Here is a 23,935-nt window from a genome sequence, read left to right as displayed (position 1 = left end):
GAGTAAGGAGGGACATGGAAACAAATTAACCAATGACAAAGAAGAATTACTAAAGACACTCATCTGAGCCAATTGAAAATATGGGTGGGAAATGGGTGGAGCTTAATGCCCATATCCTGAATACCGCATGCGCTGCCTAGGCAAGACCTAAAAATGACTGCCCCAGGTGAAATTAAAAGAGTGTGACAGGGAAGCCACATCTAAATTGTCCCAAGATGCAAGAGTTGTGTTAAAAAAACAAAAGTTTGTTCATCCTTCATTTGTTACCCCTTTACTCCCTTCTTGCATAATAGAGCCCTCTGAATTTCTGAGTCAACATCATCAAATAGGCCAGGTTGTATGAGGTCTGAAACAGTAAGAAATGGAATAGGTCACAACATACTTTCAGCAGATGTACCAGCAACTCAAACAAATGTTATGTCATGTTATGCTATGCTATGGTTTTTGATGCTAGTTTAAGTTAGATTTATGTTACCAGAATTTGTACAACATAAATGGCTTTAAGAAGACCCCATCTTGTGCTGCTGGATGTCTGGAATACTTGATTCCAAAAGGATCTGTGTTTTCCATGCAAATCAGGTAGGATCGTTATATTCTTAAGCCTATTGTGTTATGTGGAAGATTTAGCACAGGGCTGGATGTTTGGAAGGCGACTAAAGAAAGGATTAACATTTGTGTTAGAACTGGGGGGCTCGAGTTGGCAATGGTTTGCACCTTTGTCAAATAGAGACCCTTGCTTCTAGTCAGGGTAAGGGGGCTACACTCCTAAAATAACCCCTGCTCAAACCTGTAGTAGCTTGGCACGAGCAAGAAGGCTTATCTCAGAGGCAGTGTGTAAAGCATTTGTGAACACATACAGTAATACAGTGAAAACACTACAGATGGACACCATACAGGTTTTGTAAAAATAAGTATTCTGTATATAGACTTAACACAAGACCCAAAAGACAAAAATCCCCAATACAGTATTAGCAAAATGACTTTTAGATGGTAAAAATAGCTTAGTTCAAAGATGATGGTAAATGCAACATGTTTCTCACAAAGTACCTTTGGATGCGTCACGCAAGATAAACAAAAGGTTTGCAGGGATAGCAATGCGTTGGTTCCTTGCCTCGGGGTAGGCAACGCGTCTGTTCCACAGTGCTTGCGTAAAGTAGGCAATGCGTCTGTTCGTTACTGGAGAGGAGGTGATGCCTCAATCTCATGTTGCGTTCTGGTTGCGATGCAACAAGATGGTTCCCCGATGCGATGCGACGATCCGGTGCGATGCGACCAGATGGCATCTTTGATGCGGTGATATGACGTGAAGGTGATGCGTGCACCCCCGACGGCCGTGCAGCGCACTTGGTAACCGCTACAGGCCCTGTGATGCGCTTCTCCGGTGATGTGACGACGACCCTTGCTGCGGCAACACGCTTCTTCGGTGATGCGATGACAAACAGCTGCGATGGAGACACGGTTCTCCGGTGATGCGACGGCGACCTCTGCGGCAGCGACACACTTCTCCGGTGATGCGACGGCAACGGCTGCAACTGCGACATGCTTCTTCTAGTTGCATCATGCTTGCAGCACCCAACAATATGCAGGCTTCTGCACACATAATTCACAGCAAGGAAATTCAGCGAGAGCTGGTGGTGAAGTCTTGTATCCCTGAGACTTCAGCAGGAGGCAAGCACAATTCAAGCCCTTGGAGATTCTTCTTCAAGATGATGAAAGTTCAATAAAAGTTCCTTCTCCTTTCCTTGGCAAATATGTAACCACTGCAGGCCAACCCCAGAAAATAGCACACTGGTACAGGGGCAGTCAAATCCTTCCGCTTCTTTTGGTTCCTCTCCTTGGCAAAGCTTTGTCTTGATTCCCAGAAGTGATTTAATGTCTTGGGTTCTGGGCCCCAATATTTATACCACTAACTCCTTTGTCCACTGAAGGCAGAGGGTGCCTTTGCCCAGCCAAAACCAGTTCTGTGCCGCTTCCTGGCAGGAGGTGGAGACAGCATTGTTGAAAGCAGACCTGGCCCAGTTAGCTGAAAGGAAATCTCCTCCCCTACTCTCTATTCAATGAGGGCTCAGGGGAGTGAAAGGAAATCTCCGCCCCCCACTCTCTATTCAGCCAAGGTCCTATTCAGCCCAGCCCTGACTCATCAGACTGCTGGAGCCCAAGCCCTCCTGTCACTCACAAACCAGATATGCAATACACAACCTAGCAGAGGCAGGCTGGATGGTTAGGTAAGAAAATACCTACTTTTTAAAAGTGGTATTTTCAAATACAGAATGTAAAAATCACCTTAACTAAAAGATGTATTTTAACATTCTGAGTTCAGGCATTCTAAATTAGTTTTTCTACCATGTTCCCTGGGATAGTTAGGATTATAAGATGTTATAATCATACTGCCCATTCTGGCCTAAGGGGACAGTTAGCCTTGCAATAGTGAAAAACAAAAGTGGCTGTAATTCACTATCAGGACATGCCACACACCCCACTGCATGTCCTACCTTTTACTTACAATGCACCCTGCCCTCTGGCCTACCTCAGGGGTGGCTAACATGTAGAAAAGGGAAGGTATAGGGACTGGTAAGTGGGTGCACTTACCAAGTCGACATGGCAGTTCTAGACTGCACACAGGCTCTGCAATGGCAGGCCTGAGACACACTTTACAAGCTGCTCCTGTGGGTGGAACAATCAGTGCTGCAAGCCCACTAGCAGCATTTGATCTATAGGCCCTGGGCACACATGGTGCACTGTGCTAGGGTCTGACAGGTAAATCAAATAAGTCAATCCTGGAGTCACTAATCCATTACAGCAATTTACAATAGGGAGCACTGGCACTGTGGCACTGAATAGAAGTGGCACAGTGACCAAAGCATTCAAACCAGCAAAACATATCAGAAACAGAGGATACATCAGTGAAAAATGGAAGGGAGACTCACGCCAAATGTATAAGTTCTAACATGTGTCCCCTCCAGCTGAAATGTGGGGAGAACTACCCATCCTCTTGGGTGTTCTCTTCACTAAGGCGGAAAAATCTGGACACACCATCAGCATTGGCTAGTTCTGTACCAGGGCGGTGTTCCACCGTGAAGTCCATCCCCTGTAGGGAAATGGACTACCTCAACAACTTTGGATTCTCACCGTCACATGCATCAACCATCTGAGGGGCCTGTGGTCGGTCTGAACCAGGAAGTGAGTCCCAAACAAGTATGGTCTCAATTTCTTCAGTGCCCAGACCACAGCAAATGCCTCACTCTCAATTGCACTCCACCTCTGTTCCCGTGGAAGTAACCTCCTACTGATGAATGCTACAGGTTGGTCTAGGCCCTTCTCATTGATCTGTGAAAGAACAGCCCCCACACCATGCTCTGAAGCGTCTGTGTGAACAATGAATGATTTTGAGAAGTGCCTGAAGCATTGGTGCTGTGCACATGGCAGTCTTTAGGGCATCAACATCTTTCTGACAGGTGTCAGTCCAGTTCACTTTCTTGGGCTGCTTCCTGGAAGTCAACTCAGTCAAGGGTGCAATAATGTTGCCATACCCCTTGGCAAACCTCCTGTAGTACCCTGTGAGTCCTAAAAAAGGCTCTCACCTTTGTCTGGGTTTTGGGGTGTTCCCATGCCGGGATGCTATCAATCTTGGGTTGTAGGGGCGCCACCTGGCCGCATCCTACTTGGTGCCCCAAGTTCACCACAGAAACCTGCTATATCTGGCACTTACTCACCTTGATCGTGGGGCCTGCTTTTCGCAGCACCATCAAAACTTCCCAAAGGGGGTACAGATGTTCATCCCAACTGGTGCTGAACACTGAAATTTCATCCAGGTAGGCAGCAATAATATCTTCCTGTCCAGCCAACACCACGTTGACCAACCTCTGAAAAGGTGGCAGGGGCATTCTTCATCCCAAAGGGCATAACCCGGAATTGGTAATGCCCATCTGGTGTGGAGAATGCTGACCTCTCTTTGGCCCCATCAGTTAAGGCGATCTGCCAGTACCCAGGCAACAAATCAAACAGCAGCCCCTAGCCTATCAATGCACTCATCAGCTCTGGGGATGAGGTACGCGTCAGTCTTGGTGACTGAATTGAGTCCTCGGTAGTCCCACAGAACCGGAGTTCAAGTATGGCACCAGGCACGGCAGCCTTTGGGACCAAGACCATTGTGCTGGCCCAAGGGCTGTTAGAGGTCTCAATCACCATTAAGGCAAACATCTTGGAGACCTCTCCTTGCTGTAAGCTCTGACCCTGTCGGTCACTCTGTAAGCTTTGTGCTTAACAAGAGGACTGTCCCCAGTGTCCACATCATGTATGCACCATTCGGTGACACCAGGAACCAGGGAGAACAGATCAGAGAATTGTCCCAAAAGTTGGCGACAATCATTCTACTGCTCAGGGATCAGGGTGGTAGAGAGGCTTACACCATCCACTGACCCATCTTGCGCTCTGTTGCAGACAGGAGGTCAGGAAGAGGCTCAGACTCCTCCTCCATTCCAGCATCTGTTGCTAGGAGCATGCCCACTTCGTACCTCTTTAAGTGGGGCTTTAGGCGGTTGACATAAAGGACCCGCAAAGGGTTCCTGGGGGATTGCAAGTCCACCAAGTAGGACATCACTTTTGCGCTCCACCACCTCAAATGGTCAGGTCCACTTATCCTGGAGGGCACAGGCCTCCACTGGGGCCATGACCCAAACTTTCTGACCAGGCTGAAGCTCAATCAGAATGGCATTCTGATCTTACCACCGCTTCATCTCTTCCTGGCTGCCTTTCAGATTTGCTTGAGTGAGTTTGCCTGAAACGCCGGGTTTGGATTCTGAAGGCCAGCATGTAGCTGTATACATCCTGGGGAGGTTTCCTGGGAGCTTTCTTCCAGCCTTCCATTACCAAACTCAGAGGTCCTCTTACAGGGTGAGCATACAGCAGTTCAAAGGAGCTGAACCCTAAGGACTTCTGTGGCACCTCTCTGTAAGCAAAGAGGATTCATGGCTTCTGCCTCATATGTTCTTCAAGACCCACAATCATGCCTTTGAGGGTCCGGTTGAATCTCTCAACCAGCCAATTACTTTGGAGGTGGTAAGGAGTGGTGAACTTATAGGTTACCCCACACACCTGCCACAGGGACTTCATATACTTGGAAATGAAGTTGCTACCATGGTCTGACACCACCTCTCTGGGAAACCCTACACAAGAGAAAATCCCCATCAATGCACGTCCCACCACGGGGGCCGTCACTGTCCTGAGAGGGATGGCTTCTCAGTACCGGGTAGCATGGTCCTCCAAGACCAGGATAAACCTGTTGCCCATGGCTGTCTTGGGGTCCAGAGGCCCCACAATGTCAATGCTAACCCGGTCAAAGGGGGGTACTGACCACAGGGAAAGGTTGGAGGGGAGCCTTGTGCTTCTTTCCACTTTTACCATTTACCTGGCAAGTCTGACAAGACCTGCAATGAGTGTCTGAACTCTTGCACATCTGGGCCAAAATAAGTGGGTGACAAGCCTTTCAAAGGTTTTGTCCAGCCCCAAATGTCCAGCTAAAGGTACATCATGAGCCAAACCCAGTAGGAAGGCTCTGAAGCGCTGGGGTACCACCAGCACACGGGCTGACCCAGGCTCAGCAACGTTTTCAATCAATCAATCAATCAGGGATTTATAAAGCGTGCTATTCACCGGTCTCAAGGCACCGATTCAGTCGAAGAGCCAGGTCTTGAAAGTGTGGAGGGTGGGGGAGCGTCTGATGTTGACAGGGAGCTCGTTCCAGGCTTTGGCTGCGACGTAGCAGAAAGCTCTTCCGCCTGCTCTGGTTCTGCGAATACTGGGGGTTTCTACGAGGTCGAGGTCTGCAGAACGAAGATTCCTCTTGGGTACATGGAAGGAGACTCTCTCATTGAGGTATTTGGGTCCAATGTTGTGGAGTGATTTGTAGGCATGGGTGAGCAGCTTGAAAGTTACTCTCTTCTCGATGGGGAGCCAGTGGAGGTCACATAGGTGTTAGGCCATGTGTTCGTGCCTTGGGGTTCCGAGGACGAGTCTGGCTGTGGCGCTATGGGTGATTGGGAGCTTGTGGAAAAGAGTTTTGTTGATTTCGGCATAGAGGGCGTTGCCATAGTCTTGTCTGCTGGTTATGAGAGCGTGGGTGATGATTTTTCTGCATTAAAGAGGGTATCCATTTGAAGGTCTTTCAGAGGATTTGAAGGCAGTTGAAGCTGGTGGAGGTGATGGAGTTCATCTGGCGGGTCATGGTGAGGGAGGAGTTGAGGATGATGCAGAGGTTCCGTGCATGGTCTGTCGGGGTGGGCGAACTCGTGAGGGCAGAGGGCCACCAGGTGTTGTCCCAGGCGGAGGGTCCAAGGATGAGGATCTCGGTCTTCCAGTTGAGCTTCAGGCAGCTGCTTTTCATCCAGGCGGCTACGTCCCTCATTCCTTCCCGGAAGCAGAGTCTGGTGTCTTTGGGGTTCTTTGTGAGGGAAAGGGTGAGCTGGGTGTCGTCGGCATCTGATACTATGCTGAGCCCGTGTTGTCTGATGATGGCGGCGAGGGGGGCCATGTAGATGTTGAAGAGCGTGGGGCTGAGCGGTGATCCTTGGGGTACTCCGCAGTTGATCTGTGTGGGTTCGGAGATGAATGGAGGGAGTCTGATCCTCTGGGTTTTGTCGGAGAGAATGGATCGGATACAGGAGAGAGCGGTTCCTCGTATCCCAGCGTTGTGATATCTGGCTGCGAGAGTGCGATGTGAGATGGTGTCGAAGGCTGCGGGGAGGGCTAGTAGGATGAGGTCTCACTATACAGGAGACCATTTTTCCAGTAGATCCAATGTTATCTAGACTGATCACCTGCTGCCTGTTGTGTGACCTGTTGCCGCAAACCCACAAGAGAAGGGCACTTCTGCTCTCCACAGAAATCCTCCCTGGAGGGTTTTCCTTCTTGCTGCCAATGGGTCAGCTAAGGCAGGTCCCCCACTTCGACCCCTTGCTCCTCTGTAGGTTCCAGGTCATCCCCCTCAAGGTCTGCCTCCTCCTGGACTGTGGGAACTGTGGGGGATGGTTTCCCAAGCCCCCTACCTCTTCTCTTTAAGGCAGGTACCTGGGCCATATTTCCAGGCTCCAGGTCCTCTTGAACACCCTTACTGGCTGCCATAGACCGAGTGGTCACACACGCCCACTCCGACAGACCCATCATATCCAAATTAAACCTTCTCTCCACCTTAGCCCAGGGAGAGCTCTCTAAATCATTGCCCAACAGGCAATCCACAGGCATGGCTGGCCTCACAGCTGCTTGAAGGGTACCTGAGACCCCAGCACTGAAAGGGAACCTGAGCCACCTCACACTGGCTTTCGGAGTTGTCTGTGGCAACTACAGGGAAGAATGCATGGGGGATCACCTGCTCCTTAGACACCAGCTGGCAACTGACAGCTGTCACACTGGCCCTGATATCTCTCAGAGCCTCCACTTTATGGTCATTGATGGTCACCCACTGCCTGTATTTCTTAGTGTTATCAGGCAGCTCGGTCCAAGGGACCACCTCACAATCTCCTAAAGAGACAAGGGACATTTCTGCTGGACCACCCCCACCTTGGGCACCCATCTCCTCCCCCCAGGGCTACACTGGCCATCTACGGGGTGGTGCATTGGGATCCCTCTGGGGACACTTGGGATCATACCAACAGTGGCCCACTAGACCACACTTAAAACATGTAGGGGGGCCCTGCAAACAGGTCTACCTGTCGGGCCGCTGGCTTCTTCTCATGGAGAGAGGCTGGGAACCCTTCCCTTGGTTCTCTTGGGGATTACTTTGGGGCCCTTTCTGGAACTCCCTCTGTTTACCCTTGTCCCCCCACTCTTATGCTGGGGACCCTGCCCCCCTTTGGTGAAGTCTCCCACATGACCCTTGTTGACCCGTGTACTAACCCAGCGGTCCACCTCCTCAGAAAGCTTCCTAGGGTTAGTTAGCCTGCTATCAATAAGGTGCTGACGTAGCTCTGGAAAACAGTTACAAGACAAGTGTTCCCATGCAAACAAATCATAGAGCTTCTCAAAAGTACTCACTTTGCTACCCTTCACCCAACCATCCATGGCTCTGCAAAAGAAAGATACATATTCTACCCAGGTAGTTGCCTCCAGTTTCTTACAATTCCTGAACCTCTGCCTATAGAGCTCTGGGGTCCTATACCTGTTCATCAGGGCTTCCTATATGTGGGCATAAAGCATCCTATCCTCACCGGCAGGTCTAAAAAAGTATCACTCCCATCACTAACAAAGCGGACCCACAACCCCGCTCCCCAATCCTTATCAGGGACCCGGTGGGCCAACATTGCCATTTTATAGGCTGCAAACCACTGCCCAATATCTTCATGCTTATAAAAATCCTGATGACATCTTTAGGGAAATAGTTTCTTCCTTCTGCAGGCACAGATGGTGCGCTACCACCAGAGGGATTACTTTCTAAGCTTCTAGCCTTGATCTCCAACTCCCTCAACATTCTCTCATGTTCTAATCTTATTCTCTTTCTTTCCAATGCTAACTTGTTATTTTCAAACTCCAGCTTCTCATCCTCTAGGTACTTTTAACCCGCCATCTTGAGCTTGTCCAGCTCCATTTTATGCACTCTATTTCTCTCCCTGTCCTCCAGCTCTCCTGAGGACAGGTCCGTGGAAGAAACACTGCTGCCTGATGGGGAAGGTACTCTCTCCCCAGCTGGATCCATTGGCCCATCTAGCTGCCCCTCTGTATTCTCAACTTTAAATTTCCTACAGTAGAATTTCAGCTGTTTCACAGTGTAGGCATCCAACCTCTCTTCTTCAAACTCTAGATCCATAGATGCGTTGGATGCTGCTTGGCTCATGGCAATAAGAATTGGCAGTCCTTAGCAATAATAACAGTTCCAAGAGAAAAATCTCCTACCAAAATGTATGTGATTGTGTTTGGTCTGCACTCACTAGTAGTGTACACCAATCACTGTATATGAGTCACAAATGCAAGTCCAGAATCCTCACCGCTGACCACCAATGTTAGAACTGGGGATCTCTAGTTGGCAATCGTTTGCATCTTTGTCCAAAGAGGGACCCTTGCTTCTAGTCAGGGTAAGGGGGCTACAGTCCTAAAATAACCCCTGCTCAACCCTGTGGTATCTTGGCACGAGCAGGAAGGCTTATCTCAGAGGCAGTGTGTAAAGCATTTGTGAACACATACAGTAATACAGTGAAAACACTACAGATGGACACCACACAGGTTTTATGAAAAAGGTATTCGGTATATAGACTTAACACAAGACCCAAACAACAAAAATCCACAATACAGTATTAGAAAAATGTCTTTTAGATGGTAAAAATAGCTTAGTTCAAAGATGATAGTAAATGCGACATGTTTCTCACAAAGTACCTTTGGATGCGTCGCGCAAGATAAACAAAAGGTTCGCAGGGATAGCGATGTGTCAGTTCCTTGCTTCGAGGGAGGCGATGCATCTGTTCCTCAGTGCTTGCCCAAAGTAGGCGATACATCTGTTCCTTACCGGAGAGGAGGTGATGTGTTGATCTTGTGTTGCGTTTTGGTTGCGATGTGACAAGATGGCGTCGCGATGCAATGCGATGATCCGGTGCAATGCAACAAGATGACATGTTTGATGCGAACTCGCTAACTTCTGAGCCGCGACAGGCCCTGTGACACGCTTCTCTGGTGATGTGACAATGACCCTTGTGGTGGCGACACCCTTCTCTAGTGATGCGACGACAAACAGCTGCAACAGAGACATGCTTCTCCAGTGATGCGACGGCGACCTCTGCGGCGGTGACACACTTCTACAGTGATGCGACGGCAACAGCTGCAACTGCGTCATGCTTCTTCTCGTCGTGTCACGCTTCCAGCTCCCAACAATACGCAGGCTTCTGCAGACAGAATTCCCAGCAAGGAAATTCAAGGGGGAGCTGGTGGTGAAGTCTTGTATCCCTGAGACTTCATCAGGAGGTGATGGAGCGAGATAGAAAACAGAAATCTGTTTAAACTCGTGAAGTCACATTCCCATAACATAATAATAATATTAATGATTTGTGATGTGTTTTGCTAACACAACCTAGATTAAACTTTACACATGGGGACGGTAACACGTGTGCTCATAAACGTGCATAAATGTTGCATCTTTTGTTCGTGCAAAAATAATAAATTAATTTGTCGTTTTCGTTTTGTCATTACTGAACTGCAGCAGATTTAAAAGAAGCATGTGCTTATTTTGCTTTCTTTGTCTATGTGATGTCATTTCTACTATTCTAGGTGCACATAAGGTTTTTATGGATTCAGGAAGACTGGTAGATATAAAATGCTGCTTATTTGTTGCTTGGTGCTAGGTAACATTAGACTAATTGGGTGGGTTAATCAATTAGTAAACGAAGGGTGGAAACAGAATAAATAATATTTCTTACATTAATACTTTTCTTGTGTTTGTTTTATACTAGAAAAATAAGTTGCCTACTTTTGGGCCTAGTTTGCTCGAGTTTGCTAAACGATGAATTTAATTCTGCAAGGAGCACGAGATGTCTCTGTGAAAGAAAAGTTTCCGTCAAAATTGCATTTACTCAACAAAGATGATGTGTTGTCATTATTCTGTCGGACGTGGCCAAGGTCAGAAACTGGTAGAAAAGAACACTTGCTAACTTGGCATCCGCGGAAGTGAAATGGAGTCAGTGAGAACTCTTGTTAAAATTGTTGCAAATCAAGGAAGCTTTGGAACACGTACAAGAAAGACAATGGTCCCAAAGAATATGACCGAATGGAAGTTTTGAAATGTAGGTGACATGTCACTTGTCACTCTCCGACCAATGAGACATCGTCGTTTGCAGAAAATGTTCCTTTACTTAGATTAGCTAGCATAGAAAGGTATAAAAAGTCCATGCCCTGGGGATGGGCTGGCTGCTGCTTTCTGACTTTCCGATGAGGGTGTCGTGCTGCTGGACTTTGCGTGGAGCACGTAAGAATCCTCAAAGAACTTTACTATTTCATTTATTTAGCTTAGCTAGGGACTTAGGATTTTAGAAATGCTAAACTTATAATTTCTTGCTTAGACCATATTTTTCTTATGTCACTTTTCAAACATGCTTGCTATAATTCTAATAAAATTGCATTTATGAAACTATATTTTGAATTATCTACAATTAGTTAATAAAAATCTTACTTTTGAAACAAGCTGGTCTTGGTTATTCAGAAGCGTAGGTTACTATTAGCTAGATACCATCGCCATGGTGGTCATTTAAATAGTTAGGTTTGTTCAAATGACGTCAACATTTACCGCGGTTGTATGTAGTTTGTATATAATTTGTGAATAAGGTGTATATAGATTTAATTTGATCACCCGATTCAGTAGGTCAAAATATGTCATGTTTAATTAATGGGTCCATGAGTTAGAGAAATATTTTAGGTAGTAGGTTGTAGAGTTGGGTAGCATTGCTTATGGCATATTTCCTATAGGCCGCTGGATAAATTCTTCTGGTAGCAGAAATTGATGGTTGCTAAGGGTAACCAAGGTGTTGCTAGGGGTAACCAAGGTGTTATTGGTATGTTATGGTATAGAAAAAGGATCGATGTTTAACATATGTTGAGTTCGTTCTTGTGCTATATGTGAGTTGTACCGGTACAGATTGTGTGATGAGAAGGTAGTCACGCAAGACATCTGATCTGTTTGTGATATCGCCGTGTATCACAAGTGATATCGCCGTGTATCACGTGTTGTCGCCGTGCAACACAGTGTTGTGGTCGTGCAACACAGTTTTAGGGCTAGGTGTGAATCTTGTATAGTGAGGATTATCTAAGAAATTAGAGCAGCATGAGAATAGGGACAAAGCGCCCGTTGTAAAACTCACTGTGATAAGAGTATTAGTTATATTCGAGCTTGAGTGAAGGGTAGGGTAACGTCGGTACATGATTATCTATAAACAGGTGAAAGTCCTGTAGGGGTACATGTTTTATATCTATAAACAGGTGAGAGTCCTGTACGGATAACGTCGTTATTTTACTAGCGGTGCATGATTTCTATAAACAGGTGAGAGTCCTGTACGGATTTCATGTGTGATTGAAGTTAGGGATTTTTCTGTGTGAAAGTGCGAGTTTGTTTTGTAATTTATGTTCGAGTAGAACTTTTGAACAGTCACTTGGTTGTGCATTCGGAGGGAAATGAGTTCATAATTACTTGTTTGAAGGGCAGAGTAAAAAGATTACTCTACTGGCGAATGAAAATTATTCTATGAGAATAGGGCCGACTATTCCGAGTTGTGAATACTTGAATGTATGCAAACTATCCTATTTAGAGAAACAGTCAGATGAGTCCTTATTGTCATTGTTAAAAAGTAATTTACACCGAGAAAGTGTTCTCAAAATGGCGTTATGAAAAGATTTTGTGAAGGAGGGGTAAGCGCTAGGAGTGAGAAGTGAGAAACCGCAGCTGCTGTGTACGTCACAGAGCCGCGCTGGGATTGGGTGACATACGTCACAGGCAGTGCTCTGATTGGTTCTTGAGTCTCTGACGAACTGTAAGCTGATTGGTTCTTCAGAAAATCTTCAATTTTATTGGTTGAATAAAAAAAGTGACGTAGCTCAACTCTCATTGGCTTGTTGGTGTGTTTTGCGCACGGATTGGTTGTTTTGCGGAACATCCCGGAAATATTTTACGAACGAATTTGTTAATTGAATTTAACTCTTAACAAGCATTTACAATGCAACGGTTTCGCCTTTGGAAAAGTTAGAGCTATTGGCAATGTAAATGACAATGCCATTTATTTATCTGTTTTCAAAACCAACACATAAATAAAATGTTGTCATTTACAATGCCAATAGCTCAAACTTTTCCAAAGGCGAAACCGTTGCATTGTAAATGCTTGTTCTTAAGAGAAATGGATTCTGGCCTTTATTTTCTGTTGTAATATAACCCTTGAAGGCTTTGATAACTATGTATATATTTTTGTCTTTAGATGTTTTATTGAAATCGGTACGAACGCTCATAGAATTATCGTTTGTCCTGATGATGACCATTTAGTTTTACTAGGGTCAAAACGCCGTTGATGCACAGATGTGGCCGAAAATTGAAGAGGACGCGTTGTTTGCTTTGTGTTGTTTCAGTTTTGTCCAGAACTTCAGATTTTTGTAAACCTTTTTCCTCAGCCACTGGTTTGTCTACTCCTGGCACTGTTTATAGGTCTTGTTTTGTGTATTATGTTGAGCGCCTTTTTGTCATATATGTTTACAGATTGAACTATTTATTATTGTTAATAAAAACCTTTTACATGAATTATATGCATTCACACTTAGGTTTCTTTCTTTTTCTCTTTATCTTCTGATTCGTCAATGAAAATGTTTTTTGTGGGGATTTTTTTTCTCATATCTTTTCATATTTCTCACATTAGAATGTTTTTGTTAGGCCTTAAAAATTGGATGAATGTATTATGTCAACTTGAACCCTGGTTAGGATTCCAGTATTAACTATGCCACCGGCAGTGGTGTGTAGGCATGGTACCCAGGAAGGTGTGCCATGTTGACTCTTAGTTTAGCCACACCATAACATATAGCCTGCAATGGCAGTGTGTATGTGTTAGATGTGGGGTCCTTTAGAGAGGCTGGTTTAGTATATGGTGCACACGTATTTAAGAGATGCACTTGCACTAATCCAGGCAACCCTTATGGTGGTTTTAGTAGTCCTTGATAACCATAAAAAGCTCTCAAAGTGGTAGAAGTGGAGAGTAGCCTTCAGGCGTATCTTGAAGGAGTGTTAAGCAGCTTATTTCACTAGAAGAACCCTTCTCAGAGAACCCCGAAGAATTCCCTTGGAGGCTGGAAGGTTGGAGAGCCACCCCACTCGTGGATATCCCGTAGACAAGGTAACCTACACCAGGGAAGCCAGGTGCATAGAGGTAAAGAGACGCAGGAAACCTCCATAGACGACAATGGTAGACATGAAGAAAAGCGTTTCTGGAGAAGCCCCACAACGAATCTGAGAACCCACCCACATGTAATTCCTTATGCACCCTAAGGGAAGGGTTGGAACAACTCAAAGGCCCCTCCAAGAGGAGGAGCTAAACAGAGGGGAGGATACTTCCATGTCGTTTGTCCAGTTTCGTGCTGGAGCTAAGGGCTCCCTGAACTGGCTCAAGCTGGAGTATGCCAAGAGGGCACCTAATGTGCCCTTCAAAGCAGTCTGGTGGCCCTGGCAAGCGCCCCCACCCCAGGCAAATACACTAAGTCCTGTCTGGGAGGTGGTCACGTCTCCCTGTGACAGGAAACTATTCTTCTACCTTCCACTGCTCGAGCTTGGCTCAGAAGCAGAAGGCCAAAATTGGGTTTGTGGTCAGCATCAGCACTAGCTTGCTGTCAGACCTTGAAAGGCTATAACAGGGAGTACAGATGGGTTCCCCACGGGACCCCCCCTAGTACATGGAATCATACTTCCAACACCGGAATCGGTGTTGTGGTATGCTTCCAACATGTTTGAATCCAAACATGCCTGGGTTCAGTGCAGCCACTAAATAGGGAGGCATATCGTAATGACTGATGTCCATTATATGTATTAAAATGGCTGACCACACTTACAAAGCCTTGAGAATCCATTATGGTGTTTGTAGGGGTGTCCTGCTCATGAAGGGGCACCCTCACACTTATAATCAAACATCCTGCCCTCAGGACTGAAGAGCCTGCCAAAGGGTGACTTATAGGTTTTAAGTGTAGTGACCTCAGCTATAAGGGAGCACATCTGTTGTGAGTGGTGCTAGCACAAACTCACACAGGGTGCAATGGCAGGCCTGTGGTTAGAGTTTGCGTGGACTTCCAAGGGTGGCACAACACATGCTGCACCCCATGGGAGACCCCTGATGTACCTATGCCCTGGGTACCATAGCACCATATGCTAGGGACTTACATGGGTATACACCAGTAGCCAATTGTGGATGTCCATAAGTACTTATCAGGGTCAATTTAAGGAGGAAGCAGTGCCTGGGATCCTGATTTTCAGGATCCCAGTCAGACTAGGTCAAAATTAGACTGATATCAAGGAAAAAGTGAGATTAACCATGAAAGTAGATCCTACTTCTCTACAGTGGTACAATGCATTCTGCAGCCCTAAGGGATGCTCTCTGGTCACGAGGCACTCGGTACCACCACTTACAAGGGAATTATAAGTGGCCCAGAGGTGTACCAATTGTGGAAACAATGGTACAGTTATGGGAAAGAACATAGGTGCTGGGGCCTGGTTAGGAGATTGCCAGCACACACTCAAAGTACAGTAACCCCCACCTTTTTGCCAGATTTCTGATGCAACATTAACCCACTTTCCTACACGGTTGCTCACAGTGCCCTATGCTATAATGGGCAGAAGAAACGTGTAAATGCCACAGTAACAGACCAATGAATGAAAATGTCTGGCTGAAAGCCCATACAAGTATATTATACATATAATGTTGGCAGAATCAAAAGGTCCTGCCTACTGCCAAACCTAAAAAGACGTGCCCTGCTGCACTAGTTATCGAACTACCATCAGCTATCAGTCTCTCTGTTAGATGCCTTGAAAGAGTTGTATTGTAGTCAAACATTACTGTGGCCAGCAGAACCTGCAGCTCAGTTTTGTGCAAAAGAAAACACTGAGCAACCTCGGTAGACTAACAGATTGACGGTATCAGTAACTGCAACACAGCACCTCAAATGTGGGGATGGGTCAGGCCAGTATGGCGTAGTGGTCTATCTGGACGGCCTCGACTAAAAGCTTCTAGCGTGGAAAATTCCATAGACCGCCAAATTGCATTTCGAACGAGGCATTTCATAAGAGCAATACCAAACTTTGCTTCACCCCCACGGGAAACTGAAATATGCCAAGTACAGAAAAAAAAAATTTCCTTTAAAGGTTTCCACCCGAAAGCTGTATTTCCATTAGTTTATGCTGCCAAATCCGTGTTGTTATTCCATGACAGTTAAAAGGGTATTAATCCCTCCTATAAACTACATTATTTCGGATGAACACACAATTGTAAAAAACGCTGAAAGAATCACAGCACTTCCCTTGAAATAGGAGCAGCACATCCTGTACTGAGTGAGCTAGGGCCGCCTCCCCAGATTCATGGAGAAAGAGTGATAACGTAAACCACGTAGTGATGCCGCGATAGAGCAAAATGAAGGACAGGGCCCCTCCTTAAAATAAAGATAAGTATGGGCGCCCTCCAGATTTAAGCAGCTATCCTTTCGGCGAAAAAACCCCCAGAAAAATCAGCGCAAGAAAAACTTGATCAAAACTAATCTGCACAGATTCAAGGTAATTTCGAAACACACTGGGTGGGCCCTTGGTATTTGATGAAGGATACTTCATAAACTAAAAGCTCGCCGCTGACAAATGCAGTGTTACTTACATATACATTGTTTCCAATATCGGCAAATCTAAGCTTTTCACTGAAACTCATCCTTTTATCTTACATGGGTGGAGACATTGATTAGGAATATCCTCCGCTAATTGCACTGGTTAGAAACCACTTTCAAGTGCCATACTTAGCGATGTACGAAAACTATTTAGTACTACTTCTCACTCCAAATAACTGACTAAATATCCACCACTGTCAACAACAGCCTGCTACTCGCCGAAAAAGCGCTTCGACGCCTCGTCAGAGGTAGTAAGCGCTATATAATTACAATACAATACAATACTTACACGAGTCACTACACACTCCTCATTAGAGACTCTGATTCGCCTCAGAAAGTGACACTTGTTGTGTCCCGAGGTAAACACTTCACAAGCTTTGTATCGTCTGTCTGGCAGCACGTCATCATGTATTATCATAACAAAGATAACTTTTAGACCGCACGTACAGTACATCCCTCTCGGAAGCTCCGAACTGACCTTCTTGCTCCCAGCTCGCCAGGGACTCGGGGTCGCTGCGGCGGACACTGCCCAGAAGCTCTTGAGGCAGGGGCTCCATTTTCCGCGTCCCCTGGTGGGCCCCGTCCCCGCGGGCCCCCGCCTCGGCTGCCCCCCGGCAGTGCTCTCGCAGCTCCCGCGGATCCAGCGCGGACAGCTCCGCCAGCAGCGCCGCACGCCCCTCCCGACCGAGCTCCGGCCAGAAGCGCAGGAGCTGCGGCTGCCCGGCCTCCTCCAGCCGGCGGCGGACCTGCTCCGCGGGGTGGGTCACTCGAGGGGTACCGGTAGGTGAGAGGAGAGACCGTCTCTTAATGGGAGCCCGCAGACAGTTTCAAGAGGAGGGAAGTGATCCAGGGCCTGGGCGGGGCCTCGCCTCGGCCGGGCAGCACGAAGCAGTCACGCGCCCCGGCACGCGTCACCGCCCCCTTTCCCGCTGCTGCTCAGGGAAGTTAAGTTTATTTATTTATTTTATTTAATGCGATTTTATATGGCGCGAAAATTACCCGGTGTCAGAGCGCTTTTCAAAAGTACCAGTTGCGTTACATAAGGACTTTGGATCATATGAGTTACATAAGAGATACAAACAGAAAACAAGTCAGGTCCCGGGCCGCGCTGTGATTGGCTGACGTCACGGGGGTGTCCCGGGCCGGCAGCCAATCACAGCGCGGCCCGGGAATGACGTCACGGGGGTGTCCCGGGCCGGCAGCCAATCGCAGCGCGGCCCGGGACAAAGGGGCGGGGCTTAAAAAAAGCACCAGAAACGCCCCCGAATCGCGTTTTCAAGAGAAAGCGCGATTGACAGCCTCTGCCTCCCAATGGCTAGCCTCCATTTATGGAGCTAGCCAATTGGAAACAGAGGCTGTCCTAACCTCACTATTAAAAACAACAGATTTCGATCTGGGAGGGGCTTCGCCCCTCGCCAGGTTACGAAACCTAAAAATGAGTTATCATTTTAAACACGTTGAGAAAAAGCCAACGTTGTTTCAGAAACTTACAAATCTTATGTCGCCTGACAAAAAGATTGAAACGCGAGGTGGTAAATTACTTCATAAGTACAAAACACCTGCAGCGTATATGGAAGGTGAATATGGTTATCATACTGTTTTGTGGTTTGATGCTTGGAAACACTACACAAGGGATGATGGTGTTTTGACCTGGCCTGATGATGGTTCGTTTAATGTAAAGGTTTTAAGAAATTTGCGAGAGAAAATGAATGCTCTTAATCCAAAACCGAGACCAACTCAATTTGAGGCTTTAGTTGAATGGGAGGATGAGATGTACCAATTACAAAGAGAAGCGAGTGGAATTAAAAGACCTCCTAAACCTCCAAGTTATAGAAGAGAAACACATGAAGACAGAATGCGAATGTGGAGACAGGGAAGCATGAGTGAGGGACTTTATTTAATCAGGGAAATGGTTTTAGGTTCTCCTGAGGGAAAAAGAACTGAAAAGAGAAATAATGCCCCTGTCGAAAGTGAATCTGAAGATGCAGTTTTAGAAGAAATTTATACTTCGGATAAAAGGAATCAGCCTTTGAGACCCCCTAGATCTTGGTCTACTCTGATGGTTTCTACAGAAACTACACCGAGTGCACCTCCAATTAATGAAGCTCCAAAATTGTACCCAAATAATTGTGAAATTGTTGAGACCCCAAGAAGACCAGAAATTGAGATAAATGCATATGTTCGTAATGAAGGTAGACATTCTTCATTAATTCCAAGATCAAGAGAAGCTCCAAAAAATTATGTGAGAGAAGTCAGAAATGTGGAGGCTGTTGATTCTTCTGAGTATCTACGATCAAAAGAAGAATTAATTCGACAAATAACTAAAAGCATGGAAGCTGTGACAGTCCCAGTAACTATTGGTCCTGTTCAGCCTGTTTTTGAGCAAAGAGAAATTAACAAGACAGGGTTGACTGTTCCTTTAAATGCAGAAATTCAAAAGGTTGCTGAAAAATTTTACTCAGATTTATCTGAAATAAACTCTTCAAGATCGAGAATGCCTGATTTGACTTTTAATGAGGATTTATCTCCAAAAACACCGATGGGTGCAGAATCTGATGCTGAGAGTCCTGAAGTTAGGGTGACCAAACCTAAACTTGATGTTGCAAAATTAAAGGCAAATATTGAGGAATTAATAATTGGTACAATTGGTCCTGACAGTTTAAATTATTATCGAGATGATGAACTACTGTTCATTTGCAAGAGTATTCAATGGAAAACAAAAAACAAATATGATCAGTTAGATGAACTGGCAGCTGAACTTGAGATTGATTTGAGCAGGCAAATGAATTTTGCAAAACATAACAGATTAGACTTTTCAGAAAGCGACATTGAGAGTTTGAACTCAATGGGAAGAATAATTCACATAAAGGATTTGATTGTTTACATTAAAAAACTGGGAGAACTGAGCAAGTGGAGAGTGAAATGGACGAAAAAGAAGGAAGATGAGAAATTGGAAAAATTGTCAAAACAATTCCCAATGAGAGAGATTGCAGGTGGAGGATATGTTCATGTCCCATGGTCAAGACAGGACATACTGCTGTTCACAAATGATTTTCCAAGACTGAGGGAGAAGCCAGTCGAGTAGTATAGGCAGGTGGATAGGTTCATCAAAGTCTCAAAAGTTCTGTGGATTGATCTGGATGGATTTTTTGACATTGTCGTCCCATCAGATCTTTGGACTGAATGCAAAATAGCCATAAGTTGGCCGAAAATAGAACCTGATCAAAATAAGGAAACAGGTGCCCCAAATCCTCTTGTTATGGAGTTTTACGAAAAAGTGATTTACTGGTTGAAAAACAAAATTCCACCAAAGGAAGTTGATTGGGTAAAAATTGAAAGAACAAACCAGGAAACAAAAGAATCAGTCCATTCATTCTATGAAAGGTTACTGTTGATTTTTAAACAATACAGTGGCTATGAAAAACTAGACGAGAAAGATATGAGTCATTTCGTCTACAGATTTGTTTATGGTCTGAAACCAGAAATTGCAGACAGGATCAGAAACAGTATTGTCGGATGGCAAGCACTTTCTGTTGATGAAATTTTGAGAAAGGCGAAGTACTGCAGTGATGAGTTAGAAGTGAAACAAAAGAAGCTCAAGGAGAAAGCCATGTGGGCTCAGGTAAAAGTGGCTGAGCATCAGATTGCTAGTCTTGGTAATAAAAACACAAATTTTGTTCAGACTACAAATTCGAATCAAGGGCAAGGAAAGTTTAAAGGTGATAATTTTGTGAGAAAAATTAACCCAAGGATTGAAGAGATGAAACAAAAATTACCTTGTTTTAATTGTGGCGAGCTTGGACACTGGAGAGATGAGTGTAAGAAACCACCTAGAAATTTAAAAAGTCCATTGTTAAATCCACAGATGCAGAATGAGGTTGACCTGCAGCAACAGCTACAGTTGCAACAGAATTTAAACGAATTAAGTCTTCAGCGACAGTTGCAGCATTAGGTGAATCAGCAACAGGTGAATCAGGTGAATAACCGTCAGAATCAATTGCCACAGCCACCGTTTCCGAATTGTGGGGGAACTCAGAGATATAATTCAGGTGTGGGATTTCAAGGAGATGATCAGGTAATAAAACCGCAAAGGCAAAGGGTGCAAAATGCAGCACAACAGTTTTTGTTAACAGAAGGGCAAGAGAGTGATTCTGATGATTATTGCTGACGGTGCCCGAGAGAGGAGGAAGAGTGTGTTGTTGGAGCCACTCTTGAGGTTGACCAGTCTGGTCCATTTGTAAATGGGAAGGTTAATGATGTAGACATCACTTTTCTAGTGGACACTGGTGCTACCCGTTCTACTGTTAGATCAGTGGAAATTGAAAACCTACCTCTCTCTGGGGATACCATCCAAGTTGTTGGAGTAAGCAATCAACAAATCAGGACTGATTTGACTGATCCAGTACCAGTTGAAATTGGAAATTTCAAAGACAAACACAGATTTGTGGTTTGTAACAGTAGTCCAGTGAATCTATTGGGCAGAGATATATTGTGCAAGATGAATTGCAGAATATATTGTTCTCCTGAAGGAGTTGAATTACAAACAATGGAGGAAGATGGCTTGTACAGGTTGACAATGATGTTAATGGAAACAGAGGAAACAAAATTGTTTCCTGCATTTGAAAAAGAAAATCTGCCAGAAGAGCTCAAGGAAACAGTGAAATCTGAAATTTGGGATTTGACTGGGAATGAGATGGGTCTGATGAAACATGTCGATCCAGTCAAAATTACACTGAAGCAGGGAATAGAATTTCCTAATATTCCTCAATACAAGATGAAAGCAGAGACAATTGAGGGAGTCATACCTGTGATTGAAAAATTCATTAAACAAGGTGTTTTAAAAGAAATTGAGAGTAGCCCTTGTAATTCACCGATCATGGGAATTAAAAAGTAGAATGGAACGTACAGGATAGTTCAGGATTTGAGAAAGGTTAATCAGATTGTTGTTCCATGTTGCCCTGTGGTTCCAAATCCAGCAGTGATCTTGTATCAGATTCCACATGACGCTGAATGGTACACTGTTATTGATCTTTGCAATGCATTCTTTACTGTTCCTCTACATCCAGAGAGTCAGGAAATTTTCGCTTTCAGATTCCAGAGTAGGACCCTCGCATGGTGTAGAATCCCTCAAGGGTATACAGAGAGTCCTTCAATCTTTAATGAGTTGTTAAAGAGATCTTTGGAAAATTTAGATTTACCTGGCAGGTCTACGTTGGTGCAGTATATCGACGATTTGTTGATAGCTGCTAAAACGAGAGAAAATTGTGTGACAGACACAATAACACTTTTGAATCATCTTGCAGATGAGGGACATAAAGTGTCTCCAGCAAAATTACAGTTTTGCAAACAAGAAGTGAAATATCTTGGTCACAGAATTGCAAAGGGAAAAAGGCAGGTGACAGTTGAGAGAATTAAAATGATTCAAGCAATGCAACCACCAAGAACACAGAGACAAGTTCGAATGTTTTTGGGAATGGTTGGCTACTGTCGACAATGGATAAGTGGATTTTCGGTAATTGCGAAAGCACTACAGAGACTGACAAGGTCTGATGTGAAAGATCAAATTATTCTCAATGAGGCTGAGATGGAATCTTTTGAGAACCTGAAAAAGAGCTTATGTCAAGCTCCTGCTTTGGGCATGCCAAATTATGAAAAAGATTTTGAACTGTATTGCAGTGGGAGAGAAGGATGTGCATTGTCTGTGTTAATTCAGAGACATGGGAATCTAAAGAAACCCATTGCATATTTCTCTGCAATTCTTGACCCCATTGCAAAAGCATTACCAGGTTTTTTGAAAGCAGTTGCAGCTACAAGTGTCAGTCTTGAGCAGAGCGAAGGAATCATAATGGGATTTCCTGTGAAAGTTTTTGTGCCTCATTCAGTTGAAATACTACTGACAAGAGGTAAAACTCAACATTTAACAAGCAGCAGATTGACAAAGTATGAGAAAATCATACTAGGAGCAGATAATGTTTCCATTTCAAGATGTTTGAATCTGAATCCTTCTACATTACTGCCTGATTCTGAAATTGTTGATGAAAATGAAGTGGAACATGAGTGTTTGGATGTTATGGAATTTTGCCCCAAACCAAGGCAGGACATTAAAGATGTACCTTTGCCTGAATCAGATGTTGTCTACTTTGTGGATGGCTCCTGTCTGAGGACAGAGGGAGGTGTTTTGAAAGCATCATATTCAGTCTGTACAGTTGCAGATGTAAAAGAAGCATCATGTCTTGAAGGAATTCGTTCAGCACAGGTGGCTGAATTGATTGCTTTGATTCGTGCTTGTGAAATATCAAAGGATATAAGAGTTACCATCATTACTGATAGTCAGTATGGGTACGGGGTTGTGCATGATTATGGACAGCTCTGGTCTCAGAGAGGCTATTTGACCTCAGCAGGGTCACCAATTAAAAATGCAGTTTTCATCAAAAGATTAATTGAAGCCATACAGTTGCCGAAAGAGATCGCAATTGTAAAATGTGCTGCACACACAAAAGGAGTGGATTATATCTCAAAAGGCAATACCTATGCAGATGAGACAGCAAAGTACTGCGCAAGAAAATGTTGTGCATATAATCGGGAAAAGAGTAAAGAAACTGATTCAAATTCATTAATGCTAACAACAGTTGTGGAGACATGGCAGGAGATCAGAGATTTACAAAATGAAGCAGATGATGAGGAAAAAGATCTATGGCTACGAGCAGATTGTAGACCACGTGATGAGGATGGAGTGTGGGTCTATAAAGATGGCAGAGTAGTCTTACCAAATTGTTTGATTGCTGATATGGCCAGATTGTATCATGGTCCAGCTCACCTTGGAAGAGATTCTATGATCAGAATTTTCCGAGAGACCTGGTTCAATACAAAATTTAGAACCATTGCAGAGTCTTTTTGTCAAAGGTGTTTGTCATGCCAACAAATGAACCCAAACAGAAAATCAGTTGTAGGTACAGGAGTAATTGGTCGAGAGGGTGGTCCCTTTACCAGATTACAGATGGATTTCATTGAAATGCCCCTACATAATTGTTTGAAATATGTTCTTGTGATTGTTTGTTTGTTTTCAAGATGGGTGGAAGCATTTCCTACACGACATTGTGATTCAATCACAGTGGCAAAATTGTTACTCAGAGAAATCATCCCAAGGTACGGTTTTCCAGTCATTATTGAGAGTGATGGAGGAAGCCATTTTGATAACAAACTGATGAAGCTGACATGTGAGGCATTAAGCATTGAGCAGAAAATACACTGTGCATACAGACCAGAGGCATCTGGGGTGGTTGAGCAGATTAATGGGACAATTAAAAATAGGATTGGAAAAATGTGTCTGGAAACAGGTGTAAAGTGGACCGATGCTCTTCCACTTGTTTTAATGTCATTGAGAAGTGCACCTGATAAAAAGACAGGTTTAAGTCCTCATGAAATACTGATGGGAAGAGTCATGAGGCAGGCTTTTGTACCTGTAGGCAAATTTTTGAGCATAAATGACAGTGCTCTTTTGGATTACTGTAAAAGGTTATCTGATATAGTGACTTCTGTGTCTAATCAGGTGGGAACTGAAGCACAATCAAATGAGAAAGTT

The sequence above is a fragment of the Lissotriton helveticus genome, chromosome 6 (assembly GCF_964261635.1).
Source record: "Lissotriton helveticus chromosome 6, aLisHel1.1, whole genome shotgun sequence".
Classification (NCBI taxonomy): Eukaryota; Metazoa; Chordata; class Amphibia; order Caudata; family Salamandridae; genus Lissotriton; species Lissotriton helveticus.
This window is presented reverse-complemented; position numbering follows the sequence as displayed.